Source organism: Bactrocera latifrons, unplaced genomic scaffold (assembly GCF_001853355.1).
Source record: "Bactrocera latifrons isolate USDA-ARS-PBARC rearing strain unplaced genomic scaffold, ASM185335v1 scaffold_40, whole genome shotgun sequence".
Taxonomy (NCBI): domain Eukaryota; kingdom Metazoa; phylum Arthropoda; class Insecta; order Diptera; family Tephritidae; genus Bactrocera; species Bactrocera latifrons.
The window spans coordinates 1,483,314-1,495,270 of NW_017537046.1; the positions used below are offsets into that span (position 1 = coordinate 1,483,314).

An 11,957-nucleotide genomic window follows, 5' to 3' on the forward strand; every position below is an offset into this window, starting at 1 on the left:
GTGTGAGAACATGCGATGACGTTTGAACATGTATGTACATATATATTTTTTGATCTGTAGTGTTCTTCTTATAAAGCTAGAATACCCTTCAAAAGAAAAACGTTTCCTTACAATAACTTGATTTTCATCGGCAGATATATGATATAGTGTTCGTTCGGAACTATTTGTTCGGAAATTAAAGCTTGGCTTTTGATATTTATATACACCAATTTTCGTGAAGATATCTCGTCATATAAAAAGGCTTTCCCTACAATGACTTGATTTAGGTGATACAGTTTGTATGGCAGGAATATGCTATAGTACTCTGATATGAATAATTTTTTGTGAGATTATACCGTTTCCTTGGACAATAATTTATGCCAAATTTCTTGAAGATATGTCGTCGAATAAAAGAGCTTTCCATAGAAGGTCTTATTTTGGATCGTTCAGTTTGTATGACAGCTATATGCTATAGAGCTCCGATCTGAAATTTTTTTTCGCAGATTGCAGCTTTGCTCTACGCAAAATTTTATGCCAAATTTCTTGAAGATATCTCGTCAAATAAGACAGCTTTCCATATAAGGTCTTAATTTGGATCGTTGATTTTGTATGGCAGCTATACGCTATAGTGGTCCGATCGGAATAATTTTTGGGTACATTGTACCACTGTCTTGGAAAATAATATACGCCAAATTCCTTGAAAATATCTCGTAAAATAGAAAAGCTTTTCATATAAGGTCTTAATTTGGATCGGTCCATTTGTATGACAGCTATATGCTATAGTGGTCCGATTCGATCCGGTTCTGGCAAATTCGCAGCTTCTTGAGAAGAAAGGGACGTGTGCAAAATAAAAGATCTTTAATCATCTATATATATGCATATACGAGGGTCGTATATATTATAGGATCGCCGATATTTCCTTCTGGGTGTCAAACTTCGTGGCAAACGAATTATACCTTGTTGAAGGTATGAAAATAATGAAATAAAAGCATCAAGTAGTCCATATTTGGATTATGTATGTATGAATACAAATATATATGTACATACAGATGTATGTACGTATCTTCATGTGCCTGGTTTGCTCCGCCTTGACAATGTTTAATTCATTTCATAATAAATATTTGAAGAGCCCGCCTATTTGTACATGTGGCTTGCAATAGCAACAAAATAACACAGTGTTGCATGCATTGTATGCTTTTCTCTTCCCTACTTTTTTGTTGTTATTGTATTTTATTAATGCCTTTTAACTTACAACCGAGACGAAATTGGCTTTTGTGGTCATGTCAGTGTCGAATGCACCCATACACATGCACACATGCACATATTTATAGTTGGTTGCACATAAACTGCTTGCCACATGCGTATGTAAGCGATAAAATTTTATAACTGAAGGCACTTTTTGTATGCGTAGATGTGTGTGTGTGTTTGAATGCATTTTTCGCACACCAACCATTTACTGAAATTGTCTTGCGTCTTTACACCCACAAAAAGTGCTTCTTAGCTACCAATGGAGGCACACAAACACAAGCGTACATGCATACACATTCACATACATATATGTATGTATAACCTGCATGCTTTTCATTTAAGCAACTATTACAGTTTATTTCGTCTACCTCCACTCAATTTAGCTGCGCTGTGGCATATGCTGCACGCATACATTGAAACTATTTGCTGCACACACACATACATACATAAAATTGCTTGTGTGCAACTCATGTTTTTATGCATTAGCACTTGACTTTCTACATTCTATGCATTTGTGCGGTCCGGCAGACTCTTCCTGCGCAGCTCACTGCTGCCACCTTGCGTCTTCCGCCTTGCCACTCGCCACTTGCCGCTCTCCCACAGTCGCACTTCATCACCGTGAAACGTTAATTGGATTTTCTCATCAATTTGCCACGCTCAAAGGCAGCACCGAGGCGACAGCAACAACAACGCCGTGTATGTGTGCGTTTGTGTGCGCTTATGCCTGACCACTTAATTGCGTTTATTTCGTACTCACATCAGAGCGCTGTGCTGCGATGCGCCGGGCGGAGCGGCTGTAGCGTCCTTGACGCGCGCCAAAAGTGGTTTTTGATGTTTCTCCAGCTTGCTGGCATTAACTGAATTTTCGATTTCGATTATTTTTCTTGCTGCGCTGCTTGTGTTGTCTTGGCGGAGTGCTCTCTACGGCGCATAAGCTTAATAAGCAGCTTAAAAAATATAAAAATGCATGAAATCAAATATAATTTCCGCTCTCACTGCAGCTGCTGCAAACACACACACATAGTCACATACACAATTTATTTTCGCTTATGAAGCTTTTTTTAATTAATTTCATTAATGTTGTTTTAATTTATAATTCACAAGTCCAAGTGGTTGAGAAGGCCAATTAGAGTGAGTTTGTTTTGGATATTTGCAAGAGAAGACTTTGTGGCCGAGGAAAGCTGTTTCAATTGAGTTTTAGAAACCACTTTAAAGACGGCTGTGTGAGCTTTAAAGCAAAAGCAGCGCCCATAGAAAAAGCTTTCTATGAAAATACTCGTATTGATGAAAATACTCGCTGAATGAATGCTTAACTTTGGAAAATCTAGAAAAGAGAGTATGTTAATCGGTGTGGTGAGGAGAATACCTGTTTTCTAGTGCCTTTACATGCGACCTATTGTTTTGAGAGCCTTTTGGTAATCAGCTTCAGTTATTCAATTTATTATTATTATGACAAAGGCATTTAATACTGAAGACAGCAGATCTATCTAGAAACACAAGCGTCACAATCTACGTATCGATTCATAGAGTAACTTCATAGTAGACCGAAATATCAAAAAGCTACAGAAATGAACTCAGATCTAGTTAAAGAACCGAAAACGAGCACAAGGTAACTAAAACGCCAAATTCCTTAGAACATATAAGTAAGAAAGTTACTTATGATTTGTGTAGGAATTCTAAGATTTAAGATGCCATTGTACACCACTGTCAGCTAAACTTCATAACCTTATTTCCATAGAACATAACTTTTTCTCAGGGAAAGATGACTCTATTCGAAGGGGTGAAGTGTTTTAAGGGGTCAGTAGGGAATTCTTTTTTTTTTTTTTGCATTTTCTATTCCCTATAGCCTTAGAATTAATGTAGAAACCCATTTTTCCATTGGAAGGTTTCGAAAAAAGCCCAAAAATAGTAATACCACTCGGAGTGCACACCTCAAAAATTCGTTTATACACCACGATATACCTCATGATATGTGAAAAAAATTCTATTGTAGAATAATGTTGTTAGAGTTGGGCCTGTGAGCTAAATTTCATAACCTTGAAAACATCTAAAACCAAATATAAAACATTGGTGATCAGCTTGACGCGCCGAGTCGTTTCAGCTTTGTTCATCTGCCTGCCTGTATGCCCGATGTAGTCGCTCAGTTTTTGAGATATCGTTCTGAAATTTCGCGCACGTTAGTTTCTTCCCAAGAAGCTGCTCATTTGCTAGAATAGTCGAAATCGGACCATTCTAGGTTATAGCTATCATACAAACTTAACGATCGGAATCAAATGACTGTATGAAAAACTTTTACAATTTTCGAGATATCTTCATGAAATTTGGCATGGGTGATTGTCGAAGACTATAAAGCAATATCTGAAGAAATTCTTCTTATCGGACCACTCTAGCATATAGCTGTCATACAAATTGAACGATCAAAAGCAAGTATTTGTATGTAAAACGTTTTTATTTGACGAGATATCAACACGAAATTCGGCACAGATTCTTCTACAAGACAAAGCTATAATGTGTGAAAGTATTATTCAGTTCGCTCCACTATAGCATATATATAGCTGACATACAAATTAATCAAACTAAAATCAATCAAAATCAAAATACAGATCTTTTTATAGCCTTTTTTGCTTTAAGAAGTACAGCTGTGCACGGTATTATAGCTTACCTGCAGTCAAAATTAATTTTTTTCCTCTTTTTCGTATTTTGTTCGTCCTTCCTTCTGAGCCCAAAACTGATTGCCATCATTTGACACACACAACGCAGCCATTTTGTACAGAAATGTACTTTAAAAAGGATGAAAATCTATAGCTACAAATAAAATACCGTTACACTATGCATAGCAATGTGTGAGAGCACACACTTATATAACACACATGCAGCACTCACACATACAACCTTTTTTCTCTGTGTGCCTGTGAAATATGGTTGCCTGCTGCATTCATTCAACGCGTTTATTTGCTTGGTCAACAACAATAACAACAATACGCAGTTTTACAGATATAACGTACACAAAGCCAGTAAGTAAATAGTCTGCAGTTGTGGAATATATTTATTTTACTTCAGCTTAGTTGTCGCACTCAGTCGGTGAATAAAATACACACACACAAAAAAAAAAAATAAAGCAAAAAATTTAAAATAATAAAATAAAATCAAAGAGAAAATATTAAAAAATACGAGTGTTATATTTTTATTTTAAATTCTTGCGGGAAAAACTATTCGTTCGTACAAAAATTGCGCAACGGTAAATTAATGGTTTTCTTTTCCGCTGAGGCACCGCAACATACCTGTGGCTGACTGCCTGACAGTCGCTCGCTCCACTACGTCTTCTGTCCAGCATACTCGTCGTACAATTTCCGCTGTGCGCCGCTCCCACTGCCATTCGCCCTTCCACCGACGTTGTGTGTGAATGCAATAAATATGCAAATTTTTCGCTTTCCGTTACATTTGCAATGCCACTAGACTATAGTGTGTGCTCTAGGTGGTACGTGGCACGCGCTGCAGCAGTGTTGACAATTTGGCAACAAAGCACCTTTTTGTGTTAGTGTAGGTAGTGTTTAGTTATTAAGTTGAGGTTGACAGAGGTTTTGATTCATTAGAAAGCAAAGTAGTATATGCTACATGTCGGGCATTTGAAACAATGTAAAAAATTAATGCATAAAAGTAGTCTTTATATGTAAAAGCTTCCGGCAATGAAAATGAAAGCTCTGTAATTTGTAGCAAACAACGAAAATTATTTAATTTATGATAAGTTTCCTTGAAACTCATAATATAATCATATTGTAAGGTCTTTTAATTTTTTAAATAATCTTTATACAATTTCACATAATCCGAAAGAAAGCTTTAAGCACGAAAATCATAATAAAAAAAGCTTTTAAAAGAATAATATGGCAATGTTATTGGAATAAAAGTTCGATAAGAAGAGATGAAAGCTCCAAAAACATAGGGCTAAGTTTAGTGTTTATTTGGGTAATAAAATTGAAAGCTCTAGTATGTAGCTTTAGCAACGAAAAGTATACATAAACACTTAAACATATTTTTAAACTCACAAAAACTGGTTAGCAAAGCTCAGATCTTGACACTTGAAAACCTAATTTTTGCAAAGCTCATTTAAAAATGCGAAAGCTTTCTGTAACTTCTGCGAAGTTTCACAAAAGCTTCAGAGTAGCAAAAATGTTATATGGCATTTATAAGTCAAAGTAAAACGAACTTGGACATGGACTTGAACATGTAAACGGAATCGAAGCGATATACCTCAATGAATGAAAGCTTTGGAAGCAAAGCTTTAGCTATTGTTTTTATATCCATAGAAATGTTTGAAATTTTAAAACAAAAAAGCTTCGCACGCTGTTATTTAAACGGTATGAAAGAGTTTTGTTTAAATAAAATGTGAAAGCTTTGACATTAAAGCTTTAATTGTAAAGGCGAAAGTTCTGGAATGCAGCTTTAATCGAAAAAAACACTTAAAATCAGTTTTAAATTTAGAAAACCTGTTTAATGCTGAGCTCTGATCATATTGCTTAGAAGCTTTTTTTTTTGTAGTTTCCAAAGCTCGTATAAGCATGCATAAGCTTTTTGTTTTTTACCTATTTTTCAATGATATTGCTTCAAATCTTTCTTGCTTTCAAAGCTTTCGTCATAGCTTTGCACATCGCGAAGTTCAATAAAAGCACAACAAAGTCAGTAATAACTGTAAATGTAGGCTGTCATAGTAATAAAAAAAATTGAATGCAGCTTTTTTTATTTAGTCTGAAAGTCGCTATCTTAAATATTTAAAGTTTAAATCCGCGCGCCGGAAAATCGCCAGACCCACAGGCTGGTCCAAACCAAACACTCAAGCGAAAAAACAAACACAAACACGCTTGTTTTTTGAGAAGAAATGAGTTGGCCCTGAGCGAAGCTACCGCGTTGCATGCAACCGAAATGTGTAAAAGGAGCAAATATTAACGCACATATGTATGTATGTACTAACATACGAGTATATATATGTATCTGTGTACATACACACGCTGCCTTTCAGTTTTTTAATAATATGCGCTCCTTACTGTACTTGTGTGTGTGTGTTTGTTGTATTTAAGTAAGGCTCGCAGGTGTCTTTAATGCTCAATTGTTTGCATCCATTAAAATTTTTTCCGAACCAATCCTCAAACGAAAACAGTAAAAAGTGTTATGCTCATAGTCACAAATGTATTTTTATATACACACATACAATGACACGCATTTCTTTAGCATATATGTATGTATGCTTTATTTTCCCATTATTATTTATAAGACACACGACATACGAAGTGCTGAAATAAAATGTCATCTTGTGTGAAGTTGTTATTTCTATTACTGTTCTTGTTGTTATTGTTACATTGTGCAAGACAGCTGTAGTGGCAGCGAAAGCACAACCACATGACATATGAGCACGTAAATGAACCCGTCACAAAGGTTGCCACTACATACAAATAAAATGCATGACATGCATATACACTCATATATATAACTGCGCTTCATAAACACATGCATACATACATGCGCCCAACAAGCGTTGGTCGTGCCTTGTCTTCTGTTGTCTGCAGACTGTTGCTGCCACTTCTAGCTTTCATTGCTTCTTACAGCTTCCTTATAACCTATTTACATTGAAGTTATGCGCAGCAGTGTCCTTAAGCAGTTATTTATTTACACATACACAGACAAAAACACACACACACACACATGCGGAGCTACATTTAATATAGTATATATTATAAACCTGCCTTTGAGTTCTTGTTGTTTATATTTGTTATCGGCTTTGCCATTGTGGCTTGCGAGTGTATATATGTATATATATATGTGTGTGTGTGTGTGCTTGTAAATATGTGATTATAGTCTCTTTTATTGTCGCTTGCCTGCCTTGCATACCGGCCACAACAGTTAAGCTTGCTACCAACAATGATAACAATAAACAGCATGACAATAAAGCACAACAAAAACACGGCGCAAAGCTGGCAATAACAATGACAAACAGCAGTGATAAGCGCGCCAGCATCAACACCAATACACACACAAACATAATCAACGCCTTCAGCACGAACGCCTTGCTTTGTCTCGCATGAAAAAAGGAGCGCATGTATATATGTATGTCAGTGTCCTTGTATGTGTGTGTGCGTGAAATACCGTTGCCCGTTGGTCGTATAGAGTCGTTCAACCTGCCAGCTCGCCGTAACGAGCCTATAAAGTTGTCATTTCGGCATTCCTGCGTTTACACAATTTTCGCCTTTTGACCCACGCGGTTACACTCCTGACCCCCGCTCCGCTAACTGTTATTTTATGCATAACCCGTTGCGTCATCTCTCTCCTTGGGGCATTTTCATCGCTTACCTCGCATATTTGTATGAAGATGCGAATCCAAATTATTAGGTTATTGAAATGCAAAGTATGATTGGGTTAAAGATTATCGTTTTTCAATGCCATTTAGCTATCACTTGCTCGCTACCTTTCAAAGCCGCCGACGGTTCTCAGACACATTTTACTGTTGATTGACTTTAACAATCCATTCAAATGCAGATGCTTCGGTGTTTTTGCTTATATTTTGCTGAGCAAATAAAAGCTCACTCAAGGCTCTGCCTTTTCTGAATTTCCAGTAGTAACTCAAATTCAGTAAAATATTTCATTTATTTGTAGGGTTTAACTAATGTAAAGCCATAGTTCATGGCAAAAATTTGAATATTTTTAATATTTTTATTTTTTTGAAGACGTGGAAAGCTTTCTTTCCAATGCTTAAAATCATAGTTTTTGACAAAAATATGAACATTATTGATTGTCCTGCTTTTTGGATGATCCTGCAAGCTTTTTTTCTAAAACTGAAGTGCCTGCATGCTTTTATATACACGCAGAAGCCTTAGAGCTTTATTGAAAATATATATATTTTTAATAGTTTTGGCATGTTGCAAAACCGGATGAAAGTTCTGCAACTTTACGAAAGCTCTTAAAAGGCTTAGGGGCTAAGTAAAAGTTTTAACTCAGAATGAAAGCTCCGCAGTTCATCGAATTATCCTAAAAAATTAGTAAAACCTTAGAAGCTAAGTGAAAACTCTGCAGTCGATTTAAAGCTCTGCAACTTTTCGAAAGTTTAGTAAAAGCTTAAGGGCTTAGTAAAAGTTTTAAAGTAGAGTGAAGTGAGTTGCAAAGTTCATCGAACTATCACGAAAAATTAGTAAAAGCTGAATAGCTAAGTAAAAGATCTCCGACCTAATGAAAACTGTACAACTTTACGAATGTTTAGTAAAGGCTTGGTATCATAGAAAATTAGTGAAAACTCATTGAAAGCTCTGCAGCTTTAAGAAAGTTTAGTAAAAGCTTGGAAGCTTAGTAAAAGTTCTAAAGCACAGTGAGAGCTCTACAACCGAATGTACGCTCTTCAACTTTACGAAAGTTTAGCAAAGGCTTACGGGCTTAGTTAAAATTCTAAAGCAGAGTGGAAATCCCACATCTTAATGAAGGAAAAAAAAAATGAGTGAAAGCTGCACAACCTAATGAAAGCTCCAAAGCTAATGAGAACTCTGAAGTTTAACAAAAGCTCTACAGTTTACATAATATCTAAAGATTTTCGTTTGACATTATTAGTAAAATTAAGTAAGAAAGTGTACTCAAAATTTACATTGCTGTTTAGCAAATGCTCTAAAATTGCTGTTTAACAAAAGCTCTAAAGCGTCCATAATATGTAAAGATTTTCGATTGACATTTTTTATTAATATTACGCAAGAAAGTGCACTCAAAATCGACCTTAGTAGCAATAATTATTTATAAGAAACGATTTATGTGCATAAAATGCGCGCAGTACCCCTTTCAATTTATTGAAAGGTCATCAAACATGCAATCTAAAATTCCAATATTATTAAATGCACGAAATGAATTTCCACCCAACGACAGGAAAGCTGAAAACGACTAAGTAAAGAATATGCTGCGAACAAAACACTCGTGTCGACAGTTTTTCATGGCGCTTTCTCATAAGACACACTCTAAATTCTGTGCCACTTGCTGCCATCATCAATATCGCCAACAATTATCGTAAAAACGGAAGCGTCAGATTAAGCAAAGAAATATTGAATAGAAGCAGTTGACAACGCGGAAGGGGGCTGAAGGAGCTAGGCGCACGAAAACTAAGGGGAGATATTACTACTCAATTGAAATTGTAGACGTGTGCGCGTTCGTGGAAAGGCACAAAATGAGCGGAGCGGAGCGGAAAAACATTCAATTGATACCCGAACAATTTATAACCACAAAATCAGCCAAATTCCGGTTGAAAGCAGCTGATGCGACGAATTCACGAGGAAACAAGAAATGAGTCGAGGGTTAGAGAGGGAGTTAGCGTGGGGTTAGGGGAGTGGAAATTATAGCGAGGGATAAGTGTGTGGGCTTTGCTGCTTTTATGTGGCTGGGCTGTCGTAGGTGTCTGTTGGTGGCTGCGGATGAGCCGCATGCTTGGATTGTTTTCGCGCCGTACGTGATAGACAGGAGTTGAGGAAATTAGATTTTTGTGTTGGCTTTGCAGTAGGGTGCTCCACGGCGCCTATAGAATCTACACTTTATGGCAGCATGCTTTTAGCGTTTATCAGCTATAGATTGCGCTGTTATTAGTTGAGTGTTGGCTGTATATGTTTGTATGTGTGTATAAATGCTGGTGTTGCCCACATTACCTACCTTTTTCTGCTGCTTTTGATTATGATTTTGCCAGCTAAATTCTGTTTTCCATTATATAAATATATGTATATAGCTGTTTTTTGTTGCTGTCATATTGCCATACCTTTGTCAAGTTGAAGCGTTCGGGTTGACTCAGCAGAAACAGTTTTGAGCCCCAAAGGACTGAAACTGGCGCACAGACAGTTAAGTGCTGGCAAGGCAATGTAGAGAGTTCTTGTTGGAGCACATTTACATACAGACCAATGTACGTCCGTGCATATGTATGCACTCATTTATACCTACTCGTGCAGAGTTTATTAATATTTTAGCATTTAAGTCCATTGCATTAGTAGGAGGCCACCTTCATCCTCTCACCTCCTTACCGCAAGCATTTTTTATATTTGTTATTTTTGTTGTTGCTAGACAAATAAAGTCGAGTGTATTAAACACGTTTTGCCCTTATGGGCATTTTTTACATTTCAGTGCACGCCAACAACAACAACAGCAAGCCAGCAAATCAGCCAGGCGACGGCAGTGACAAGAGACAGCCTGAGTAAAGAGAACCAGACGCTGTGACGTGGAAGAACAACATTGGCATGAGTTGCAAGTGCTTTAAGGATTTCCAACAACAACTGATGGCAGACTGCCCGCACGCCCACATAGTACATACAAAATAGTAGAAGAAGGGAGGCAGCAGCACGTACTCAGACAGCTCCGCAGCTGCCTTAAAGCTGCGCTGTGTGCAGTAAACACAAAAGCATTGCGGGTGGCTGTTGGCTGTTGGCGGTGGCCGGGTCGGAGTCGCACAGACGGCGTTCAACGCAGTCACAATTATATGCGCACAGTGGACGACGGAAGCGGAAGCTGATTTCGAGCGGAAGAAACGAAGTCAACTAACGGAAGTGAGCACAAAGAAACTGAACAAATAAACAGTGAATAAAAAGTAAAAAAAGACAACAAGAAAAAACGAACTTTTAAGCTGATTTTGGCATTAAAGCGCGCATAAGTCGGCACGCCAAAAAGTAGGCAACAGACGCGCAAATACACGCCGTAAATTTTAAGCGAAGTGAATGCCATTGTCGCGGAAAATTTAATTAAAGCGCAAGTAAAACAAAAGTGCAGTGAAAGTAGCGACAAAGTCAGCGCTAGAAAGCAGAGCCAAGTAAGAAGAATTGCAACGAGCGCGAGAGTGACTTTAAAGTGTGTTAAGCAGCCTGGCCGGCAGCGAGCCGAGTCTACGAAGTGCATTGAAGCGTAGTGAATGCGCCGCGTTTTATTACTTAAGACCGCGCTAAGAAAACGATAATAAAAAACCGGTATACGAGTACGTCTAAAAACAGGCAAAGTTCAAAACAAAACAAAAAAACAAAAAAAACTTCAGTCTTTAAAGTCATTGCAGGCGAGTGGTACAACAACAAGCGCCGCATAAACGACATTCCATCGGTCAATGTAATTGAATTAAAACGTCAATGACAAGTGCCAAGCTACGCTATAAGAAAGTGAAGAAGAAAAAGTGACACAAAGTAAGCAAAAACAAAACAAAAAATAAATTTGAACGCGCCACTTTAACAGTTGTGCGCTGCGCAGAGTGTGTTGTATAAGCGCTTAAAACTTGATATGTAAACAATGTGACTTTTACAAGAGTCTCGTCTAATAAACTTTAAAGCTTAAGCAAACAATAAAGCTTGCAAAGTTGTTTCTTCAAAGTTCGTTATATAATTTAGGTAAGCGGATTTTGTTCATGCAATTCTGGTGTAGACGCGTGAATTTTAGGCATATTTCAAACTGATTGATAAGTAATATAAAAAGAGTAATAAAAAAATGTATTTAAAAAAACTCCCATATTCTGATTTTAGGCACATTTAGCTGCTTTTAGTTTTAGGCACTTTTCTAACTAAAAAATAAGGAATAGAGAGTAAAACTAAAAAATAAAAATAACAGAAAAAATCATACAGTCTGCGTTTAGGCGCATTCAGCGTGTGTTCTGGTCTAGGCGCCTAAACCTTAAGATTTTTAGTATGATTTTTTTGTATTTTTAGTTGACAAAAAATAATACAAAAAAATGAAAATAATTAAATATTAAAAAATAA

General features: G+C 36.9%; 1 protein-coding gene across 2 annotated transcripts in view; it reads left to right on the forward strand.

Annotated features, from left to right (window-relative positions):
- The window catches only part of LOC108972514 (probable RNA methyltransferase bin3), a 138,295-nt gene that overhangs the window by 118,098 nt on the left and 8,240 nt on the right, over window positions 1-11,957 (forward strand). Inside the window, exon 4 of one of the 2 annotated variants that reach the window (XM_018939135.1) lies at window positions 10,351-11,591. The gene's annotated coding sequence lies outside the window, so the exon portion shown is untranslated. The remainder of the gene's footprint in view (window positions 1-10,350; window positions 11,592-11,957) is intronic. The other variant, XM_018939136.1, reaches the window with a different exon arrangement.